Here is a 22,550-nt window from a genome sequence, read left to right as displayed (position 1 = left end):
TACCCTGTCAATCTTTTCCATGTCTTCTTGAACTGGGGAGTCCAGAACTGGACACAATACTCCAGATGAGGCCTCACTGTGGCAGAGCACAGGATGAGAAGAGCTTCCCTCTACCTGTCACCACACTTTTTGATGCACACCAGGAAGCCACTGGCCTTCTTGGCCATGAGGGCACATTGCTGGCTCATGGTCATCCTGTCATCTGCCAGGACATCAGAAAGAGGATGGTGATTTGAATTCTTATCTCCCATCATCTGCGTAATGGTACCCACACCCAAGGTGCACATTCCCTCATTTCAGTTTATCTGTGCTCATATACTCTGTACTTTAGTTAAGCTTTCACAGCGTAACAGTAATAAGGCAGTTTAAACAGCAAGTTCTCAGCTGTGTTTGGTGCACACTGTGCTGTGGGAGATTAAAAAGAAAATCAGAAAGTGCATGACGGAGATTAAGATGATTCTGAATTGCTGTGTAGAAGACTGAGTCCCCTTTGTGCCTCTTATCTGCTGTTTGATGTATGGTTACTTAAGCTGTGTTGGGGGGAGGGGGAGGAGAAGTCTTTCTGAGAGGATGTGAGAAGCCATTTCAAAAGATGATGCCTCTCCAGTAAATAAAGCACAAAAGTTTCAGGTCAGCACTGAAATGGTGGATGAGATGGAGTTGAACCCGAAAGAAAAATTGTGCATCCAGGAGGCTTTCAAATCTCGTCTCTGAGATAAAGAAGATCAAAGTGTTTAAACACGTTGATCCACTACTGAGGAAAATTTAGTGCTGGCAACAGAGAGCAGCTGCAGCAGAGCTGGTGTGTCTGAACTCACAGCAGGGGACTAATTGCTCCTATGGATAGAGGTTTGCTTTACAAAAACAGGTCTGAAGGAACGTTATTCTCATTCACAGAATGATGAAGTCCTATCGATAAGCAGTAAAATGCTGATGTATAATCACAGCCTGGGCTGGAGGGATAGGGCCCCTGGGAACCGAGCTGCAGTGTGAGCAAGGGGGATACAAAAACATCCTCTGCTTTTATTCAACTTGTATTGTGCAGGGAGAGATCACATCGATTCACTCCAGACGATAGCATTAGCTTTACAGAATCACAGAATGTTAAGGGTTGGAAGTGACCTCAAATGATCATCTAGTCCAGCCCCACTGCCAGAGCAGGATCACCTATAGTAGATCACACAGGAATTCATTCAGGTGGGTCTTGAATATCTCCAGAGAGAGAGACTCCACAACTGCCCTGGGCAACCTGTTCCTCCTTGAGATGTATTAAATAATTAAATGAGGATGAAGACCTCAATGTTGAATGTTAATAGTATTCATACAGTGTATTGTCCCAGAGGTAGCCTGGAGAGGGGGGCTGTTGCCATCTGGCCATTCCAAATTTTCTCTATGATATGTATTTTCATAATATATTACATTTTTATAATTATTAACTGCGCAGGTGGTGGAGAATAATGAGTCTTATTCTAAAAATTAATAATGCAGTGAACTATTCCTGATAAAATTGCAACTGTAAAGATATTTATGACAAGTTCTAGTGAAGAGGCTGCCATGGCATCTCTTTAAACAGGTTCCTTCTTGCAGTCCCAGCACTCAGCAGAGGGTGTGTTCTCATTTTATTAAGGGACTGTGCAGAAAGAAGGTCTGAAGCAAGGGTTAGTGATGGGGCTTTTCCCATGACACAGAAGTTGTTTCTGGCAGAGGTAGGAACTGAATGGGATTTTTGCATTTGGGTGTGACTATTGAGAAGTTTGAGTTCTTCTGTGTAGCTAAGATCTGAATACTCTTTTATTTTATTAGTTTTATTTCTTATTTTTTTTACTCAAAGAAAAATAAATAAATGCTGCAATTCTGATCCACAGCATCTCTCTCATAAAAGTATAGGCCTTAGTATCACTGTATGTACTCAGTACAAAGCAAAGGTGTCTTGGCTACCCCAGTTTTTCCAGTTAAGGAGAGACATTTTGCCTCTGGGAGGAAATTAAATACTTCTGTGCTGAGTCATTTCAGTACAGTACAATATGTCAGTCTAGCTCCTGCTGTTCAGCACTCATTTGGTATTTGCATTTCTTTTGATAATAGCAAATTTCACTTACGTGTATATATCTGTGTGTAGTTGTCTGTCTGTTTTCAGGCACTTAAGTGTATGTTTTTGAATGCCATTTCATTATTGGAACTTTCCAGAAATATCTAAATTATTCACCCTGGCCTTCCGGGATAGGCAGGAAAGGAAGAGAAGGCATTCAGTGGCCATAGCCCTCTCTTGTCACACCACAAATGAAAACCTTTCCACAGCCCTACCCTTGATTGCTCCTCTGCAATGGGGGACTCTTGTTAAAGCCATTCAAATGCAATATGTTGCCTAAATGTAGAAGGTACATTCTCCCATGGTTTCCAGCAAGGACATTGCATCATGCCTACATTTGCCTCAGCATGATGGCCAGCATGGCAGGCTACTAAGTGTGCAGCAGTGGAGTAACCACAGCATGTCATGAGTTGCAGAGCAAGAATACAGTTATGTGTCAGACCTGCCAGCCCAGAAGATACCTAAGGTAGTGGCATTCCTCAGGGTCAGAAGCACACTTGGTTAGTCCCAGGAGAATGACTGCCCATTCCTTCTTGGACCTGTCATGTGTTGGGGTGTGATACATGGAGCTGGAAGAGAAAGGTTGGGGCAGATGCACAGGAGATGGTATGTGAAGTCCCTATGTGGTCCACCTTGAGAACAACCCTTTCTCAAAACCTTCCCCCACAGGGTTACACCCTCAGGAAGCAAGGAGTGAACACTGAATGCCCATCCTCCCAAACCAGAAGCACTGATCTTCAGGAACAGTGTCCTTGCCCTATGCTCACATGGTACTGGTCTCACTAATGCCACAACCAATTGATTTACGTCAGCAAATCAATGACACATTAAGGAAAGAGTTCAGCAGCACATTTCAGGCACAATGTGCCCCAAGCAGTGCAGAACTATCAAACTCCAGCAGTTACGTAATGTTTTAATTTCTGATAAAGCAACTTTTAAAAATATGTTAAAAGATGAATTAATATTAATCTCCTGTGCCACAAATATGTCACAATGGTTGCATTGAGAGCTTTTGCTTTGTACAACTTGTTAACCACTGGTGGCTGGTATTTTTTATGCTTATTCTACTCTTAAGAAATTCACAAACAAAATGTTTCAGTGAAGTTTTTGTAGAGATTCTGTGGCATGTGGGATTAAAAGCATTGCTAGGAAGCTGCAATTTTCCTCAGTGTTTTCAAGACAGAGTGTGTCAAAGTTCAGATGTACAAATCACCTACAAAATGATCAGCCAAGATGTGTAAGATGATATGCAGAGTGTTTCTTGTCTACAAAAAATGTGGGCTCCACATAGCTTAGTCCACAATTGCCAGTTTTTATTAGGGTCAAGTTTTCTATCCCCAAGCTCAATAGCTGTGCTCCTGTAAACTTCTCTATGCCAGCTTACCTACCCATTGGAAAAAGAAATAAAATAAAAAAATAGGGGCAGCTTTTACCCTCCACTGCAAAGCATTTGAAGGAGCTTGGATTGTAGATCAACACTGGATAAAGGGAAAGATTATTGCTTCCATTTAACAGCTTTAATGAATGGTAAGATTACATTTTATTGTTGGTTGAGTCTTTGATGAAAGACCTGAAGCGACTACAGGACAACAGTTGAACAACAATGGTGGAAACATCTAGTGTAATCTGGGAAACATACTGTGATACTTTCCTAGGCAATACAGAAATTCTTTCTTCTACAGGGACACGCTTAATATACAGTTCAAATAGGCCAGTAGAAATGTTTTTACTTATGAAATGAACCCAACAGGAAAAATATTTTTTTTTTTTTTTCCACACAAAAAGGAGTAGCTGAAAAAATGATCCAGAAGCCAAAGAAGACATTTTGTTTCTCACAGTAGACCAGGAAAATATTTGTTTTGGAGATGCTGTTGCCCAAAAGTCATTTTAGTACTTTGAATTTAGCAATATGGGTTATGAGGGTTTCAAAGAAAGTTTTGCGGTAAGATCCAAAGAGAGGTTTTACGCGTACAGGAAATCTGGCTTTCTAAACTGCTTTGCAAGCCTTGATCAGATGAGTTTGCTAATTTTAAACTCTGCAAGTTTAACACCAACCACACTGTGAGAGAGAAGCTGTTGCACTCTGATACAATCAATTAGACCACTTGAAATCAAGCTTCAGTGAACCAGATTCCCACATCAGAAGCAATGCAGCTAAAGTCTCTGCACTCTACCCTTTGTCCCAGCTGGCCAAAACTGGATATTCTGTCCTCGAGTTCTTCTGACTTGATAAAATATGCTGTTTACCAGGCTTATTTTTGTGGTCAGCTGTAATGTTTTGAACAGCATAATTCCTGAAATGCTGTTTAGCCTTTGTCAAAGCAACACTGAATGTTTTGGTTGAAGGGTTAGAGAAAATATGGATTGAGGTGAGACTCATTAACTGTTAACTTATACAGCTGAAACTTAAACACCTAAGTGAGTCTAGGATGATAGCACTTTAGCTTCTAATACGTAGACATCAAAAGTTAGCTGAGATAAATCTGTGATGACCAAAGGAAATAGGTGCAAATGAGACATAGACATGGCATGATTAAAAATAGAACATACAAGCCAAGTTTTTGCACAAAGGCCTCACAAAGTGAGGAGGAAAAGCTGGGTACACAAAGGGCAAAGGACAGCAATTCTTTGATGAACAGCAACAGGATGCATTCCACATCCTTTATGTGTGCTGCCAATTCCCAGAAATCCCATTTTCCACCTGAAATTATTACACACTGAGAAAATTATCTGAATTCTTAGAGGCCTCCATTCTGTACTCTTTTATGATCTCTTTTATAAACTGCTTAAAAATGAGTCTTACCCTTCTTAGAAAAAACAACAAACCGACATAACAGCAGAGATAAAGGGCAACGAAATGGCCCTTACAATAAGATTGGAACAGATTGGGATGTGCAAAACACTCACTCCACTGGGAGCCGTCCTGACTGATGACGTTCAGAATTGATTTGATGGGTGCGCCAAAAAAGAAGAGATGCTTAGAGAAAGAGCAGCTCTTCAGGATTAACTGCTTCTGTAGGTCCTCCCCCAGGGTGGCTCTACCTGCACTCTCCAACCTCCCTCTAATGGTCTTTCCCTGTTTCCTTTTTGTGCAAAAGAGAAATGGATAACAAGTTTTAAGTCTTTCCCAACTGAATCAGTAGCAAGGGATGGTGGTCCCTCCTGGCAAATCTTACCTGTTATAGGTTGGTTATAAAGGACCTACTCCTAGCTTTCTAAGGTCTACCTTCCACATGTATTTCCTGCCAAGGGCTGATTGTGTGGATAATGTTCATGATGATAATTATAATAATTTTTTTTTCTACAGACAAGCTGTCAGTAGATATGGCAATGAAGCATTATGCCAAAGCTAATAAATATTTCCGCATGGCATGTCAATTTGGTGTGAAAAGAGAAGATGTGTAGGTCTTGTAGGTTGTTAAAGACCTCTAAGATCATCAAGTCCAACTGTTAATCCAGCACTGGTGAGTCCACCACTAAACCATGTCCCTAAGTCCCACATTTACACATCTTTTATAAACCTTCAGGGAAGGTGACTCCACCCCTTCCACTTCCCTGGGCAGCCTCTTCCAGGGCGTGACAAGTGTTTCAGTGAATAATTTTGTCCTAATATCCAATCAAAACCTCCCCTGGTGCCACTTAAAGTCATTTCCTCTCATCCTGTCACTTGTCACTTGGTAAAAGAGACCAACCCTCACTTTGCTACAACCTCCTTTCAGGTAGCTGTAGGGAGCATTATGGGAATGGATGGGCTTCAGGCATTGCAAAGGAATATGCTGCTTTTGAGAAAAGTGTCCTTTGGCTCTGCTGAACCCAATGAGACTCTCCTCTGCTTTCATTTGCTGTCTTCTGGAACATGCTTATGATCTCTGAATACATCAGCCATGCCTTTATGCTCTCTGTGGGGGAACAAAATAATGAGAGATTGTTCTGTGAGCAGGACTTCATTTGGGAGGATCATTTTCAGCTCATGTCTGTACGTGCTGTCTCTGCTTCCCACCTCACTCTGCTTAGCTGCTGTGTTAGACAGCAAACCCCAAGCCATCACTTGCAGCAGAGGGTGATAATGGAAAAAGAGATAGAGGAAAAAGTGCAACATGGAGACAATCAGAAGTAAAAGTGACCAGTTTCTATATGTATGTTCTCATTTAATCCTGGTCATGACTAAGTGTTCTCAACTCATCAGACTGTCACCATTCAGCCATGGCACTCTGAGGGAACACTTGACTTCAGGCAGATATTGAAGCTCTGCTGATTCTAGTAAGACGTATGATTAATGGTAACCATCTGCCAGAAGCATTATTTGGGGATGGTGTGGACTACAGAACATGTCTAACTGCTTTGCAGGATCCACAAATCAGGCCCAGAGTTGGGACTAAAGTATTCCTGGCCAGAAATGCCTAGTCTGAACTTCTTCGGTGAGGGCAAGTTCATACTCTATCTCTTCTCAACCTCCTAGCAACAACCAGGTCATCTATGACCATCTCTTATGCTGTTGAAAGTGGCATTTTTGCCATCTTGCAGAGGTTGTTTTCCTGCAAAGTAGACACTGTCACTAGAAATTCAGTTGGTACCAAAGTAATTCAGGGTCATCTCACCAAATGTGACTTAATGAAGGATGGACCATAGCAGCCCACTAAATAGAAAAAGTACTGCTATTTCCAGGGCTTAACACTGCTTAGACAGATCAGGTGTTTTTTTTAATATATGATACAATTTGAAATATTGTATCCAAAAAAAACAAACCAAACAAGCAAACCCTAAAACAATCCAACCATCAAAAGTCTAAATTAAAGAGCACAGGTGGCAAGACATTGTTATTTCCTTGTGTGTGGTCCCTGATGCAGATGCCTTATTTTCACAACACTGACAATGAAAACATTTTGAATTTTGGATACTCTTTAGGGTACAATGTAATACATCAAACTTAATCATTGCATCAGATGTCTGTTACAAACAAAAACTGATGTACCAAATGTAAAAGTTGCTCACTTTGATTAATCAGCGAGTATTGCCAATTTTGCTAACTGTGGAGAAACTGGTGCCCAGTGGTAGGACAAGGGAAAAGGGCACAAACTAGAACATAGGATGCTCTAAACATAAGGAAAAACATCTTTCCTGTGAGGGTGACAGAGACCTGGTCCAGGGTACGCAGAGAGGTTGTGGAGTCTCCTCTGGAGACTTTAAAAATCTACCTGGAGTTGGACTAGATAGTCCTCAGAGGTCCCTTCCAACCTCAACATTCTCTGATTCTTTGACAGAAATGGTATTGAAGTGCAAAATGTCAACTTGACATAAATAGATCTGTAAATGGTATATAGATTATTTAAAATCTGTATTAATTAATCAAAATTTGCAGAAGCCTTCTAGTACCTGAAGGGGGCCTACAAGAAAGCTGAGGAGGGGCTGTCTGTTTACCAAGATATGTAGCAACAGGAAAAGGAATGAAGGTTTTAAACAAGACAAAGGTAGATTTAGACTGGACATTAAGAAGAAGTTCTTTACTATGAAGCTGGTGAAACACTGGAACAGGTCACCCAGAGAGGTGGTGGAGGGCCCATGCCTGGAGAGATTCAAGGTCAGGCTTGATGGGGCTCTGAGTAACCAGATTTAGTTGGGAATGTTCCTGCTTACTTTAAGGGGTTTAGACTAGAGGACCTCTAAAGGTCCATTTCAAGTCAGTGCATTATATGATTCTATGAATCTATGGTAATTAAGTCTATAGATTATATATAAATATCTAAAAATTCACGTTTGTACAGATTTAGAGGTGATACTGTTTCAAGCAACAAGAAACCTCCCTTAGATCCATCCTTTAGCAGACACAACGTATTACATTCCCCCCCTCCCCTCCCCCGTTTTAACTTATTAAATTAATTCAATAATCATCATGTTATAAGAGGCATTAATTTCATCTGCTGTGGTGAAAACTTCTGATAGAGAGCATTAGCTACAAGGCCACCCTTCTTCCTTTGAGACAGGAAGTATCTGTGTGATGAATTAACTATGGGTGAATGCTAAGTCTTTAATGAAAAAAAACATGCTCTGTTGAATTTAGTCTTTCATATGAAAGCTGTTTGGGACCTTACTGAAAAGAATGTGTTAATCAAGAGAAAAGCATAATTACTGTCTTGTCAACAGACACAAATGGGAAAGCCTAGTAAAAATGAGATTGAAATTAAATCCAAAACACACACACAAAAAAAGTTTTTCTTTAAGGTTTTAGGAGAGCTCGCTTTACACTGCACAGTGATTTATGACAATTGGGATCTCACGATTTCTGCAATTAATATTACAGGATGCTTCCTATTCAGAGGAAAGTTAATCACAATAATGCAAATGGAAGTATTATTGCAGCTATGCCTCAGAGTTCATATTTCATATTGAGCCAAAGGTTCAATATTCAGCTTCTTTCTCAATGGAGCATTCACATTGTATGGATAGATGAATGTGCACCAAAGGTAAAATAACTGAATTAATATAAACCAGAATAACATGTCTGGCACAGAGCTTCCCATTTTCCCATTTTGCTGTAAGGTCCTGATTGTTCAGGCTTTTAAAATCAGTAATAAATTATTGCAATGCACTGCTAATTACACCTCATTGAAGTTGTATATAGTATAAATTGCACCAGAAATGAACTTAGAGTAAGTTTCTTGTGCTTATTATTAGCAAGTTAAAGGCAATTCATTTCTAACTAGGCTGTGTTTAAAAGTTTAGATAAAAAAAACAACAACCAAACCAAAACCAGTGTAATTATTTCCCTAATATAAGGAGAACATTTGTAACAAACACTTTGTCCTAGATGTGTTTTTGCACTAAATACATTAATGAGAAAAGCAGAAGCAAGAACACATATTAATTTTGACACATTTAAAAAACCCATAATGATTATTTATAAATTTTGCTCCAGCAAATATTTTCCAAATTGACTTCTTCATGTTTTTACCTCCCTCTGTGCTCCCTTAGATAATTTCTAAGCTCGTGATTATTATTTTTTTTATAACTGGTGATGATCCTGGAAATATTCTATTATTTTCCTTTTTCCTTCTGTTTTTCTTGTTAGGCTTTGTTGAGCTTCTTTGGGGGTTGGGTGGGTTTTGGTGTTTTGGTGGTGGTTGCTTATTTATTGTGGAGTTCTGGGTTTTTGTTTGGTTGGGGTATTTTTGCTTGGGTTTGGTTTGGTTTGGTTTTTTAGGGTGGATTGTGTTGCTGGTTTGGTTTGTTTTGTTGTTTTTTTGTCCCATGAGTTTCTATTAGTGAGAGAGGTAGAAAGGCAAAGGGGAAAATTGGATTTCAGCCTGGAGAAGAGGAGGTTCTGGGGAGACCTAATAGCAGTCTTCCAGTACCTGAAGGGGGCCTGCAAGAAGCATGGAGAGAGACTGTTTACAAAGGCCTGCAGTGATAGGACAAGGGGAAGTGGCTTCAAACTAGGGAAGAACAGATTTAGATTGGCTGTTAGAAACAGGTTCTTTACTATGAGGGTAGTGGAACACTGTAACACATTTCCCAGGGAGGTGGCTGGTGCCTCATCCCTGGAGATACTCGAAGTGAGGCTTGACAGGGCTCTGGGCAGCCCAATCTAGTTGAGGATGCCCCTGCCTAATGCAAAGGGGGTTGGACTAGATGATCTTAGGAGGTCCCTTCCAACCCAGACCACTCTATGATTCTATGATTTAATTTTTTTTTAATCCTGTTGGATTTTATTAAAAACACATGAAGTTTCTGGGATTATTTCAGAGCTGATTCAGAAGCATCAATTAATATTTCATAAAAGAAATAACCCGTGTAAAGAAATTCATGCAACAAATGCCTTTTCTAATCCTTTCCTCTACAGCAGAAAGGTGCTCTTTATTTTCATCCAAAAGGATTGTAACTACCACATTAAAACTGGTTATTGAGAGGGGACAGTAAAAGAAGTTCTACACATGGACAGGGTGAGACCTTAATTTTTGGGGAACAAAAGAGTACAGTCATAGAGAAGTCACTGGAGTTTAAATGTCCATTGCATTAAATTATAATCCTCTTGATAGGAAAGAAGTTCTTAGGTAGGGAATACGTTTTAATGTTTGTAGTTCTGGGTTCAAATCCAGTGCAAACTCCCTGTATAACATCAAGGAAAGCACTTTGGTCAAAATCTTCAGAAATATCTCAACACCCATGCTGAGTGAGAGGAGGTGCCCAAATAACTTCCAGGAGCAGATCCAACATATATCACTCTGTTTTGCCTAGACTACGCAGGTTGTGTGCTTTGAGTGCCTGATGCTCACTTTTTCTGGCATTGCTTTACATCTAGTTGGACTTGGTCTTTCAAAATGGCATTCAGATCATGATACATTCTGACACAGATTCAGACTAGATAGAAGGAAGAAATGGGTTTTTTTACACTGAGTGTGGTGAAACACTGGCTCAGGTTGACCAGAGAAGTGGTACATGCTCCATCTCTGGAAACCAATTCAGGTCAAACATGATTCTGTGAAATCTGGTCTAGTTGAAGATGTCCTTGCTTAATGCAGGGGGGTTGGACTAGATGATTTTTAAAGGTCCCTTCTAAGGCAAACCCATAATTCTATGAAAATATATATTTTTTTTTTTTTTAATTAAAGATCAAATGCTATCACTTTGATGGTGCATTTGATGGGTCATGCCAGAGAAACACAGGCAGGCATAGCACAATATCTTCCAGAAGAGAGGCATAAATGAAAAAGCAACAATAACCTCTGAGTTTGTAACCATGACTGATGATGGAGCAGAACTGACCACCTCTTCTTTCCTTGCTGGAACTAATTCACAAAAGTGGGAATAATGTCACTTTCCTACTTTGGCAAGTAGTTTAAAAACTAATATTAAAATTCCTAATATTAAAAATTAGGAGAAGTATAGCTGTTATGGCAGGGAGGGACCATAAGTATGCCAGAGTCCTAGGAGAAGAGAATGAACACTTCTCACCTCCTCCTCATTTCCAGATGTCCCAGAAATGCATTCCACTGAGCAATGGCCTCTTCTGGTTTTGTTTTCCCTCTTGTTGAAGTGAACACCAGTGAGACAGGAGACTCACAAAATTAATTCAGATTGGCTTAGATAAGAACCCTGTGATGTTGATTAAAAACCATCCACAGGGCCATTAGCAAAGAGAGATAATAAATGAAAATGTGTTGAATTGCATGAGTTTTCTAGTGGGGGAACATCAGGGAGCAGTCTTGAGTCCATTCTTCTTTAAACATCTTCATTCATTAGCCAAAAGACAGGAAAAGAGTACATGTTAATTAAAATCACAGATGATCCAAATTGGGAGGCACTGCATAAATCAGTGAAGATAGAGACATTAGAAACCTTAGGCAGGAAATGACAAAATGAGATGCAGCTTCAGAAAATGCATGTGGAGGAGAAATAATCTGTATGAGGACACAATCAGCAGAAAGGAGGGTTGTTCAAAAAGCAGAATTAATGGGAGAAAGCTGAAGGATGTGGACCATAGAGTAAAGGGCAATGTAGCAGAGCAGCTATTTAAAGGTGACCTTTGCACCTTTTCACTGGATAGCTTGGATTCAAAATTAATTTGCAATTGGCAAGATTGAAAGGTCAATGCAGTTTTGGACTATATATGCAGAAAGAGGTTGCCAAGGAAAGATTTGGAAATCCACCTCCATCACAGTATGCTACCATGTTGTTCAGACTTCTGAATTTTATTTTTTTCCAGTGCTGCAAGACCTTGTGCAGCAGAGTGTGTCCAAAATAGATGCATATCAAGCAAACCCAGGTAGCCTGGAAAAGTGACTGGCCTGGGAAATACGGCTTTAATGAAACCACACATTCCCAATTGTTGTGGTCTCTTCCCCACCTCCCCAGGCCCTGTGGGACTTTGTCTCCTTGAGACAAGGAAAGGAGTTAAGAGAGGGGGCTTAGGGCTAATCAGCTAAGGAAAGGTGTAAAAGAAGAGGAGCCTCAGTGCTGTTCTACACTGTGTTTGGACCGCCTGCTTGCAGTGTGACAGGTTTTGTCACACAGGCATCATTACTTTTAAACTGGGGCTCTTCAATACCGCAAGTAACACAGATAAGACAAAATTTACTGATGTGAGTGGAAACAAGAAGCATCTGTGTAAGATCTTAATTGTTTTGCTCTAACAAGGGTAAAAGATTTAAGGAAGGAAATGTTCAGGATAACCACATAAATTAAAAAAAAAACAAAAATCACCTTCTGAGAACTGTAAAATCACACAACAGGGAAGCAACCTCTACCATGTTAATTGGAAACGCTTGAAACTACCATAGAGCAATGGGTAAATTACGCTTTTGGCAAAAGGATGGATGTTTGCAGTTAGCTAAGGACAGACATTTAATTCCTAAATGCTGTACAGAAAGCCTCAGTTTGTATTTAGCAATACACAGCCTCAAGTTGTGCCAGGGGAGGTTTAGATTGGATATTGGGAGGAAAAAAATTCTTTACTGAAAGTGTTGTGATGCATGGGAACAGACTGCCCAGGGAACTGATGGTATCACCATCCCTGGAGGTATTCAAAAACCATCTAGACGTGACTTTTGGACATGCTTTAGTAGGCATGGTGGTGTTGACAATTGGACTTGACTATCTTAGAGGTCTTATTCAACCTGAATGATTCTATGATTCTATGATTTATTTCCATGGGATGACTAAGCAAACCCTAGCACAGTAGTGATATGATATTACATTAGGAACCACATGTATATGACTGCTTTATGTACCCTAATTGTCAGCAGTAGTTTTCAATTCATTTAGGACAGCAGATAAAAAAATAAACAAAACACTGATTTACATGTATGCATGTATGTCTTCTTACAGGTAGACTGAGAATAGTACTGGTCCAGGTTAAAACTCCATCCTACAAGAAGTAATTGATGGATTATTCCTAGATATTTCTAAGAAGATAAATACAAAAAGTGAGTACTCATTCCAGTCCCTGGAATGTTTTAATTATCGTTTGTCATTTAAAATCAAATTACAACAGTTGTCATATTTCTTCTGCAGATTTATTTAATTACAGTCATGAGGAATTTCAGTAATTTCTTTAGAAGATGTCTATTATTGATCTGTGTTTATCTTTATTATCTGACAACAATAATCTACATTACAGTCCTGTTCAAGGGCTCATTTTTACTGTGCCAGGCACTCTGGGTGCATAGACATTCTCTGCATAAATTACTTATATCTATGAAGCCATGAGTAGGAACAGGCAGGTAGAGACCCATGGATGTAACCAGAAAGTGCTGGTTAGTTTGACAGGCAATGCTAACATAGCATCTGCAGCCTAACCCTTGTCAGTGCTTTCTAGATATTGCTGCAGAGAAGGGAAGACAATAAAAAGGTTATTTTATAGATATTTCTGGGAATCAGCATGGACAAAAACACAAAAGTTCTCATTTGAAAATCCAGCACGTAGACAATGGTTGTGTGGTATGACTGGATACAGACAGCCTAGTTTGGATATAAAATGGGAAAAGGAAGTCAGTGCTATTATCTGGGAAGAAATGGCCTTTGCATTCAGGGAATATCATAAGGGCATATTTACATGTGAAACATGAAAGAAAGGGATTGTGCAATAATTAAGATGATCAATAACGAAGTCTGAGGTAAGAGATCTACCTTGATGGGTAGAGAGAGAGAAGAAGCATCACCATAATTGTGTGACATAGGCCACATCTGCATGGTGTCAATGCCACTGGGAAGTGGTATCTGGGAGAGGAGTACAAATTGAAGAGGTTGTCAAGGTTATGGGCATGTGACAGGATGGTAGTGCTGTCCACAGTGAGAGAAGGAAGGCTGGTTGGAGATCATGTCTGGGACTCCTCAAATGGAATGAAAGTGAAGTTGACACTGCTGAATATGCAGGGGAAAAAAAAAAAAAAAGAAAAAAAAAAAAAAAAAGGAAAAGACCAGAAGAAGGAAGAGAGTAAAATAATGAATATTTGGGGTTAGTAGGGACCATTGGAAATTATCTAATCTAACCAGCTGCTCAAAGGTTTTCCTAGAGAGGGTTGGAGAGGTTTGGAGAGGAGAGGTTTGGAGAGGAGAGAGGAGGTTCGGAGAGGTTTGGAGAGGTTTGGTTCAGTTCGGAGAGGTTTGGTTTGGAGAGGTTCAGAGAGGAGAGGTTCAGAGAGGAGAGAGGAGGTTCGGAGAGGTTTAGTTCGGTTTGGAGAGGAGAGGTTTGGAGAGGTTCAGAGAGGAGAGGTTCAGAGAGGAGACAGGAGGTGAGGTTCGGAGAGGAGAGGTTCAGAGAGGAGAGCTTCAGAGAGGAGAGGAGAGCTTCAGAGAAGAGAGGTTCAGAGAGGAGAGGTTCGGAGAGGAGAGGTTCAGAGAGGAGAGCTTCAGAGAGGAGAGGAGAGCTTCAGAGAAGAGAGGTTCAGAGAGGAGAGGTTCGGAGAGGAGAGGTTCAGAGAGGAGAGGTTCAGAGAGGAGAGGAGAGGAGAGGAAAGGTTCGGAGAGGAGAGGTTCGGAGAGGAGAGGTTCAGAGAGGAGAGGAGAGGTTCAGAGAGGTTCAGAGAGGAGAGGTTCAGAGAGGAGAGGTTCAGAGAGGAGAGGAGAGGTTCAGAGAGGAGAGGAGAGGTTCAGAGAGGTTCAGAGAGGAGAGGAGAGGTTCAGAGAGGAGAGGAGAGGAGAGGAGAGGTTCGGAGAGGAGAGGAGAGGTTCGGAGAGGAGAGGAGAGGTTCAGAGAGGAGAGGAGAGGAGAGGTTCAGAGAGGAGAGGAGAGGAGAGGTTAGGAGAGGAGAGGAGAGGTTCAGAGAGGAGAGGAGAGGTTCAGAGAGGAGAGGAGAGGAGAGGAGAGGTTCAGAGAGGAGAGGAGAGGAGAGGTTCAGAGAGGAGAGGAGAGGTTCAGAGAGGAGAGGTTCAGAGAGGAGAGGAGAGGAGAGGTTCGGAGAGGAGAGGTTCAGGGAGGAGAGGAGAGGTTCAGAGAGGAGAGGAGAGGAGAGGAGAGGTTCAGAGAGGAGAGGAGAGGAGAGGTTCGGAGAGGAGAGGAGAGGTTCAGAGAGGAGAGGAGAGGTTCAGAGAGGAGAGGAGAGGAGAGGTTCAGAGAGGAGAGGAGAGGTTCAGAGAGGAGAGGAGAGGTTCAGAGAGGAGAGGAGAGGAGAGGTTCAGAGAGGAGAGGAGAGGTTCAGAGAGGAGAGGTTCAGAGAGGAGAGGTTCGGAGAGGAGAGGAGAGGAGAGGTTCGGAGAGGAGAGGTTCGGAGAGGAGAGGAGAGGAGAGGTTCGGAGAGGAGAGGAGAGGAGAGGTTCGGAGAGGAGAGGAGAGGAGAGGAGAGGAGAGGAGAGGAGAGGAGAGGAGAGGAGAGGAGAGGAGAGGAGAGGAGAGGAGAGGAGAGGAGAGGAGAGGAGAGGAGAGGAGAGGAGAGGAGAGGAGAGGAGTAAACAGAGGTGGAGACAGTAGGAGTAGGGAGTTCCAAGGCTAGAGTCAAATGGAACAAAGTTTTCAGAAACTGCATTTAGGGTAGAAAACTAGGGTGGATTTTAAGTGGGAAATAGAGAGAACTGAAGAAGAGAATGAATTAGCAGTAGGGAATGCTGACCTGATCAGATTATCCCCCAAGGTGCTTCAACAGGTGAGAAAAATAGGTGGGTTTGTGGGCATTTTGATAATGGATACTGAGATCTAAATGAAGAGCTGATCAATCCAGTCTTCCTGTGCAGGCAGTGGGGTGAATGTTGGATCTCTAAAATATGTAGGCCACAGAGCACATAAATTACTCATAGAGAAGTCTATCCCTCTTTCTCTCTCTTCCCCTGTAGACGGCTGTCTAGGACAACTAGATGCCTGAATTATGCATGACTGTTGTCCAAAGCTTGATGGGATGTTTGCAGGAATTAATGTCCCTAAGCCCTTATTTCTCATCTGTGATGTGGGATCAAAGTTCCTCTTTGATATTTATCTTCTCTATTCAGATTGTAAGAGCTTTTCCACCTGGAAGGTGTGCGTACAGCACCTAGCACTACAGATGTGGACTGGGACACCTACAGGTTCCTGTATTTTCATATTCACCTCAAACCAGAGAAGTGTTGAGGTGAATGATGAATGAAGAGAATGAAATGCCTTTTAATGATAAAACTACAAATATGGGAGGGAGAGTTCTAAAGCTCATAGCCCTGAATATAAAGTGATATGTAATTGAAATTAATATTGAATTGTGAGACACAATGGAAGTGGTTTAATCCCCAGTGTTGTACTGATATTGACATAAACAATAATAGGCAGTTCCCAAAGCATGGCAACTCTGCCTGCAGATTATGTCCAGGAATATGTTCTTTACTCTTGGAGGAGAAACCACTTGCTGCTATAATGAATTAAATTATTTCTTTCCACAGTAACAATGATCACTATGAATTCATTGGGAACTCAGAGTCTGTCTCATGTATATTTTTATATATTTATATATACTTTATCTCTCTCTATATATATATGTATATATATATCTATATTTGCCAGACAATTAATTGAGCTAAATTTTGCATGCTGAATCTGTAGCATTCAGAATCTTCTCCTGACTATAAACTGTAGGAACATCATGCAGGCAATGCAACTCAATCAGATCTTTCAGCTTCAGCCTTGTGAATATTTCCAAAATCTTCCAACACATCTGTGTAATTATTCAATATCCCTTGTCTTTAGATTATCAGGATGAAAGGAAATGGCCTCAAGTTGCAACAAAAAAGGTTTACATTGGTTATTGGGAAAATATGTTTTACTGAAAGGGTCATAAAGCATTGGACCAGGATGCCCAAAGCCTGCAGTGGGCAGTAGTGTCCTCCCTACTCTAGTCATGAGGTCTGTGGTGACAGGTTGGACTCGATCTTTGAGGTCCCTTCCAACCTTAGGAATACTGAATAACTGAATACTGAATAACTGAAGTGGTGGCTCTGTCACCATATCTGGAGGTATTTAAAAGATGAGTACATGTGGCACTTAGGGACATTGTTTAGTGGTGGACTTGGTAGTGCTGGGTTAAGAGTTGGGCTTGATGGTCCTATAGGTCTTTTACAACCTAAACAATTCTAAGATTCTTTAGGGGACAAATGTATGCATATCTACCCTACTCAAACGAAATACACATTGTGTTGGAGTTTGGTTACTCAGAATTATTAGAGCTGGTGTGAACTGAAATGTTGTGTCTGTAAGCATGATTTGAAAAAGCAGAGCCCTGAGAGAGATCTCACTGCAAGATAAAGAGTGTGCATCAAAGAAAAAGAGGGGGGCAGGGGAGGAAAAAAAAAAGAAAAGAGAGAGGTGAAAAATTGTCAGAGAAAAAAAATGGTTTCAAAGTCAGGGTTTCATGGTAAGTGGTAACAATATAATGAGGTGACAGCCTACAGCAAACTGAGTGGAGTGAGGAAAAGGAGAGGAAATCTCTAAAATAAAACTCCCCAAATTGCTGTGAGTCACTGAACATGACAAGCTCTCTTTACAGGAAGATATCTTCACAGGAAATATTGATGCCTTCTACTGAAGGTGAATTCTTACTTGTCAACATAATATGAAGAAGGCTGTTTCTTTAAAAAAGCAAAACAAAACACAACAACAAAAACAACAAAAGGCAAAAGGTCAGAGAGTCAAGAATAAACCCCAAATTGATTATTTTCTATGCAATCACAGAATTTTTTCGCTAGTTATGTCCAACTGAATGTGGGAGTCAGCCCATGCCAACCGTGGGGCAATCACATCTCCACTTCAAGGGGCTGGTCAATAGCTGCCTCCTGAGTATGCCATGTGGGCTGGTCCAACATTATCAGCTGAATCCAGCTGGCAAAAGGTAATGCACACAGAAAATGAGTAGGAACACTATAAATAACAGGGGCTGTTCTTTGACTCTCTCATTGAAAGGAATAAAATGCCTTCAGGGTAGGTACAGCATTTCTCAGGGTGCTTTTCAGCCAATATCTTTGTTTTGGAGCAGCCAGCATTGATCTGGAAACAGGCTGATTTTCAGAGTTGCTGCTCATTTGCAGCTCTGGATGGAAACCCTGGTTTGTTGCTGATTAGTCAGTTTTTACTCAGGTGAGGAAAGACAGTATTAGCTACCTGGCATTAGGTTCCCTAGCTTGCAAACACTGGCTGTTGATGGTTTTCATGCCATTTTGCTGCAACCAGTGCACTTTTTTCCTATTTTCCTGCTAAATCTGATAAGCAACTCTTAGGTATTTGGAGGCATTTACAAATGCTTTATATGAATAGCTTTGTAAAAAGTCCCCACTGTCCAGCTAATTTGAACCTGCTAGAAAATGTGTACATCTATTCATGTTTCTTTAAGCCCCTTGTTTTCTTAGCCTTGATCTACCTGTCACAGAAACTACATGGCATATCTTCTTGTTTACATTACAAATCCAAGTCAAGCATCTTTAGCAACTGTATATTTATACAGCATCCAACACCTTGGGCTGGTGATGCATTTAAAGCCCCCAGGTGCTACAGCTACAGAGAGGGCATGTAATAGGGAGCTGCCTATTCTCCAAGACATCTTGTTTCAACCCACAAAGTTGAGGGGCTGGAGCAAGTCCAGAGAAGGGCAATAAATTTGGTGAAGAGTCTAGAGCACAAGTTTTGTGAGGGACTGATTAGGCAGCTGGAGTTGTTTAGCTTGGCGAAGAGGAGGCTGAGGAGAGACCTTCTTGTTCTACAACTCCCTGAAAGGAGGTTTGTAGCAAGGTGGGGGTCAGTCTCTTGTCCCAAATAACAAGTGATATGGTAAGAGGAAATGGCCTCAAGATGCACCAAGGGAGGTTTAAATTGAGTAACTATGGAAATGTCTTTACTGAAAGAGTGGTCAGGCATTGCAACAGGTTGACCAGGGAAATGGTGGAATCACCATCCCTGGAGGTGTTTAAAAAGCATGCAGACAGGGCACTTGGGGATGTGGTTTAGTGGGCATGGTGGTGGTGGGTGGAGCTCTTTTCCAACCTTAATGATTCTGTGATTCAATTTTATGATTCTAGACAGAAAGGGATTAATGTAAAAGGTTCTATTTATCCAAATCAATTTGTCTTGCAGTGTTAATTAAGCATCAGTTCATGCTTGTTTTTCCAGGGCACTAGACTGTCATTTTTCATGATTAACCCTTGAAGTTTGATGGCACTCTGAGCAACTTGATCTAGTTGAAGATGTCTTGTAGAGTTGGACAGACTGAGAGCCGGGCAAAGAGGAACCTAATAAGGTTCAACAAGGATAAGTGCAGAGTACTGCATCTGGGAAGGGAAAATAAATTGCACCAGTACAGGCTGGGAGGTGATGTGGTAGAGAGCATCCCGATGGAGAATGACCTGGAAGTCCTGGTGGACAACAAGCTGTTCATGAGACAGCAATATGCCCCTGTGGCCCAGAAGGCCAATGGTATCCTGGGGTACATTAAGAGAAGTGTGTCCAGCAGATCCAGGGAGGTTCTCCTTCCCCCTCTACTCTGCTCTAGTGATTCCACACCTGGAATATTACATCCAGTTCTGGGCTCCCCAGTTCAAGAGGGACAGAGATCTACTTGAGAGAGTCCAGCGGAGGCCTACAAGTATGATTAAAGGACTGGAGCACTGCCTGGTGAGGAAAGGCTGAGAGACCTAGTCTGGAGAGGAAAAGACTGAGAGGCAATTTAATAAATGTTCATAAATATCTGAGGGCTGGGTGTCTGGAAGGAAGGGACAGCCTCTGCTCACTTGTGCCTGTGATAGGACAAGGATGTAAACTACAGCACAGGCAGTTCCACCTCAACATGAGGAAAAAACTTTTTTACTATAAGGGTCATGGAGCACTGGAATGGGCTCCCCAGAGAGGTTGTGGAGTCTTCTTCTTTGGAGACTTTCAGCATCCATTTGGATGTGTTCCTGTGCAACCTGCACTAGGTTCTGTGGTCCTGCTCTGGCAGGGGGATTGGACTCGATGATCTTCAGAAGTCCCTTCCACCCCTAGCAAGCTGTGATCCTGTGATTCTGTGATCCTGTCATGTCCCTGCTTACTGCCAAGACAGCTGGACTATATGACCTTTAAAGGTCCATTCTATGATTTGAAGTTTGCCTCAAGATACTGGAGGAAGGATGAAATAGGCTCATCTCTGTGACTACTAAAGGCATTATTTATTTATTTATCTATTCATTTGCTTATTTATTTTTTGCTTTCAAGTACATAATTTTCTTCCCTCCCATTATTTTCCAGAGAGGGAACTGGCAAAAAAATAAGAAGGATGTCATCAGGAATTTGGCTGTAGGATGTACGAAGGGGTGGGCGTAGAAACTAGTATCACAGTATCACTAAGGTTGGAAGAGACCTCAAAGATCATCAAGTCCAGCCTGTCACCACAGAACTCATGACTAGACCATGGCACCAAGTGCCACATCCAATCCCCTCTTGAACACCTCCAGGGATGGTGACTCCACCACCTCCCTGGGCAGCACATTCCAACGGCTAACAATTCTCTCAGTGAAGAACTTTCTCCTCACCTCGAGCCTAAACTTCCCCTGGTGCAGCTTGAGACTGTGTCCTCTTGTTCTGGTGCTGGTTGCCTGGGAGAAGAGAGCAACTCCTTCCTGGCTACAACCACCTTTCAGGTAGTTGTAGAGGGCAATCAGGTCACCCCTGAGCCTCCTCTTCTCCAGGCTAAACAATCCCAGCTCACTCAGCCCCTCCTCACAGGGCTGTGCTCAAGGCCTCTCCCCAGCCTTGTTGCCTTTCTCTGGACACGTTCAAGTGTCTTGATGTCCTTCTTAAACTGAGGGGCCCAGAACTGAGAAGTTTAGTAAGAGAAGTGCTTGTACACTGTTGGTCAATCATTTTCTCCCTGTTTAGATGTGCAAATGAATTTCAGAAGTATTTGTTTGGACAGATGAGATTTGAGTTTTCATTTGCTTTGCTGTAAGCAATTTTCAGCATAGGTTTTGCTCCTCCTAGCTGTGACACGCAGGAGATATGATCTCATACCCTCCAAAGAACTGATATAGCACAGCAACATCATAGCAAAGATCTCATCATGACCACGCTTGGAAAAAGAGATCATTTCATACCATCAGAACCACCTTTAGCTGCAGAAATAGAGTACCTTTGAGAAATCTTTCCCTGGGGATACTTACTGCTCATTTCCTTGTAGTTTCGTAATAGATGAAAATATCATAACATCTTCCTTCTCTTTGAAGAGCATTAATGATATAGGCTTACCCACAGCCTTTACACATACCACCCACCTTCACAAACAGGCTGAATCTCCCAGCTGATCTGGCATGATTTGGCTGCATTCAGGACCTTACCAAGCATCTTTCAGGGTTTCCTTGTACATCTCTGCAAAATCTCACAGTGTTCATTCCAGACAGATCTATCAGTGCTGTGCATGAGGCCAGTAGTCAGTACATGAAAACTGCTACAATCACAGCCTGTGACGCCAGATAGCACAGATGTCACAGTGGCAGGTGTTGTACCCTTGGTTCCCTTTCCACTGCTGCACGACTTTTGAGCAGGGTTTGTTGTGACAGGACATGGGTGATGGTTTAAAACTGAAGGAAGGGATATTTAGATTAGATTTAAAGAACCATTTTAAGATGAAAGTGGTGAAACACTGGCATGGGTTGCCCAGAGAGTTGGTAGAAGCCTCATCTCAAGAAACATTCAAGATAAATTGAATAAGGCTCTGAGCAGCGTGATCTAGTTGAAGATGTCTCTGCTCACTGCAAGGGGATTGGACTGGATGACCTTTAAAAGCTCCTTCCAATGCATATCATTCTATGATTCTATATCTTTTCTCCTTGAAGAAGACATGTAGTTCCTATTAGAATTGTAGCACTCTTTCAAGCAAGCCTGAAGCCCACTATAATGTGGCTAAAGCTCTTTGACTCTCCTTACTTTGTAGTTCTCATTGAGCAGCAAAGTTCATAGTGCCATTGGCCACTGTTGTGGACTCTCTGCAAGCTCTAGTATGTCAGCCACAGACATGGTACAGAGAACTGACTTCATTATGGATCCTAGTACGAACTATGTATCCAGGGATTCTTACCCCATTTTGCTTTCACTTGTTCATGTTGGCTGAGCTAAACTCATTTTGTTCATGGTAAGGCTTTCAAATGCTCTGGCTGACCTAGGATAGACTTGTTTTAATTTACAGATTCTAATTAGGCATTGACTGATAGGGTGGAGAGAATGGTGGGAAGAGTGAGAGGAATTTGCTTTGGGGCACATAAGAATCAGTTTCCATTTTGCAGCCAAGCCTTTTTATCTAATTTTAATGCTAACTTTTCAGCTGTATATGACTTCACCCTCAACTCTGTAGGTAGGGAAGTTTGGTTTAGCATGCTTTCTCACTGGGGCTAAGAAGCTACTGAATATCATAAGGCAAAACAGACAGGTATGTGAGTAAGAGCATTCATCTCTTGTGCAATAGGATAAAAATAAATGAAAGTGAGTTGTAGGATTTGTCTTCACCTGGTACAAGAAAGCACCCTTGAGTACTGCTGCTGCAAAAATCTTCAAGCA

At 41.6% G+C, this 22,550-nt stretch overlaps 1 protein-coding gene across 6 annotated transcripts in view; it reads left to right on the top strand.

Moving 5' to 3' along the window:
• The window catches only part of TENM4 (teneurin transmembrane protein 4), a 736,598-nt gene that overhangs the window by 228,754 nt on the left and 485,294 nt on the right, over window positions 1-22,550 (top strand). For all 6 annotated transcript variants that reach the window (XM_068140091.1, XM_068140118.1, XM_068140125.1 and 3 more), the window contains one exon: window positions 12,911-13,008. The gene's annotated coding sequence lies outside the window, so the exon portion shown is untranslated. The remainder of the gene's footprint in view (window positions 1-12,910; window positions 13,009-22,550) is intronic.

The sequence above is a fragment of the Melanerpes formicivorus genome, unplaced genomic scaffold, assembly GCF_026170545.1.
Source record: "Melanerpes formicivorus ecotype bairdi unplaced genomic scaffold, bMelFor1.0.p_v2 SCAF_1, whole genome shotgun sequence".
NCBI lineage: Eukaryota > Metazoa > Chordata > Aves > Piciformes > Picidae > Melanerpes > Melanerpes formicivorus.
This window is presented reverse-complemented; position numbering and strand designations above follow the sequence as displayed.